Source organism: Clupea harengus, chromosome 3 (assembly GCF_900700415.2).
Source record: "Clupea harengus chromosome 3, Ch_v2.0.2, whole genome shotgun sequence".
Lineage (NCBI taxonomy): Eukaryota > Metazoa > Chordata > Actinopteri > Clupeiformes > Clupeidae > Clupea > Clupea harengus.
This window is the reverse complement of record NC_045154.1, coordinates 10,351,922-10,354,421: the sequence shown is the minus strand read 5'-3', so window position 1 is coordinate 10,354,421 and position 2,500 is coordinate 10,351,922. Positions and strand designations below refer to the sequence as shown.

General features: G+C 37.9%; 1 protein-coding gene across 3 annotated transcripts in view; it reads left to right on the top strand.

Moving 5' to 3' along the window:
- The window catches only part of tspan9a (tetraspanin 9a), a 192,196-nt gene that overhangs the window by 170,327 nt on the left and 19,369 nt on the right, over window positions 1-2,500 (top strand). The gene's annotated exons all lie outside the window — the stretch shown is intronic.

Here is a 2,500-nt window from a genome sequence, read left to right as displayed (position 1 = left end):
CACGCTGACACGCATATCAGAAAATTAGTGACTCAGACGGGGAGAAAAAACAGGCAGATGGGGGAAAGAACAAACGAGGCAATCAGTCTAGCAAAACACGCACGCACACACACATACATTTTTCCCTATCACTGGCTAAACACTTGGGACCAAACAACACAGAAAGAGGCTGGCCACAGTAACATGCTTTTAGTATTCTATAAACGTTATCACGGATCATCAGTGGTCTTCGTACAGTGTGGCCTGTGTAAGAAACTGTAAACTACCCAAGACTAAGCCCCAATACGTTTTTAGAAGAAATTATAAACATTTCAACGAGCAAGCCTTTTTGCATGATCTGTATGATAGTGATTTGGACTTTGTCTGTGAAATGGCGGATGTTGACTTGGAATTATTTTAAACCAACTTTCTGGGCCCTAATTAATAAACATGCACCTATGAGAAGACTGCGAGTCAGTGGTAAAGACAGCCCATGGTTTAATGAATCTCTCTCATCCTCTGCCAGAGAAAGAGATAATACATGCGCCAAAGCGAAAAGAATGAATGATCCCAGGGACTGGGTACATTATAGGGCATTAAGAAACAAATGCACTAAATTGATTAAAAAAAATGGAAAAAGTGAGTTCTACCTTAATTTAATAAATTATTTTGGAAGTTAGGTAAATCATCATCAGTCTATGAGGGTCTCTACTCTAAGGGTCTTCCACTATTCCTGAAGTAAATCAAAGCGAAATTAAAGGTCATCATAACATAGCAGATGCTATTAATAAGCATTTTAGCAGTGTAGGCTTAACATCTCTCTCAAGTCTCGCTGTGGATGCTAAAGACGGTATAGCCACCACCTCAAGCTGCCAAGAAAATATTTTTTTCTCCATTCCTTTGCAAAGCTCTATCAAGTCTTTATGGTAAATAGTCTGCTGGTCTTGACTAGATTGAGTTCTAATTTTCTAAAAACTGATGGCAAGACTCATTTTTAATCTCAGTCTAAGCTGTGATTCGATCCCCAGCCTCTGGCAGTCAGCGTTTGTTCTTCCTTTATTAAAAGGTGAAGATCCTTCTGCCCTGGATAATTATCACACTGTTTCCATACTGTGTTACAACTCAAGTATTTGAATCCCTTGTAAACAATCAGCTAAAGAACTTTTTGTCTGAGAATAATATTTGAAGTCAGATTCAGTCAGGTTTTAGTCAGGGGAATAGTACTATAACTGCAGCCATATCAGTCACAAATAGTTTTGATATTAGCTGGTTTTCAAACAATGTGACTGGGAGATCTCAGTATGTCCATAAACAATTAATAATTCAAATATAATAATAATAACAATAATATAATAATAATAATAATAATAATAATAATAAAACAACATAAATAATTCTGCGGATCCAAGGTTCCCCTCTATGCAGATGACACAATTATTTCTACCGTGGCCTAATCTGTAAGAGGGGATTCTTTACAGACTGCTTTTAACTTATTGCATATAGTCTCTTGTTAAATAAAAAAAATAAAAAAACACAGATTCATGATTTTTACTTATTCCCGTTCATCACCCACTGACTGTACTGCATTAACACGAAAAAGATTGGTCTTAAGTACCTTTTTGTTAGTATTCCACTATGGTGATGTAATTTACATGCATGCGTCTTCATCTCTTTTGAGAAACTGGTTTGTAGTGTATCAGGCTGCTTTGCGGTTTGTAACTGGTGCAAACGCCCACACATCATTACCCACAGGCGTTCACCTCATGATAAGTTATATGAAATGCTTCAATGGACTTCACTAAGGAGAAAAACCCATATGTTAATTTTTTATTGCAAAAGCTTTTCTGGGCAAATTACCGCAGTACATTTCTAGCTTGCTGGTGTACAGCGCCAGTAGCTATAACACTAGATCAGAGAGGGTTGCCCTCTTGGGCCCAAGCACCCCAGCAGAGCAGCAGAGATGGGTAAATCTGCCTTGTGCCTTCATGCACTGCAGGCTTGGAATGGACTACAAGGCGTTCTTAACTTGGAGTCTTTGGCCTCTTTTGACCTGTTTAAAAAATAAATGACCTTTTTGACCTGTTTATTAAATATATTATTGCTTTCAATATGTGCCTTTATTTTCTAGTTATCTGTCCCTGTCTATACCTTTTTTGTATCTCATTTTGCTGCATATCTTGATCAGGACTCCCTGACAGAACAGCTATTGTACCTCAATGGGATTTATAAAGGATAAATCAAAATTAATGAATGAATTACTCTGTAATTCTGTAAAACTGTTTGCAGTAATGTTCCTATTCACACACACACACACACACACACACACACACACACCACACACACACACACACAGAGACACAGTTCACTTTATTCCCTTCCTCATGCACTCCCTCCTCTTGTGCAGTCTTTGGGTCTGGCCTTCACACTCCTCTCTGTGTCTAATGCCTTCATTCACTTATGCAGTTTCACTTCAAATGGCTTCATTGGCACGACAAATAAATATATCTGTATTGCCAAAACA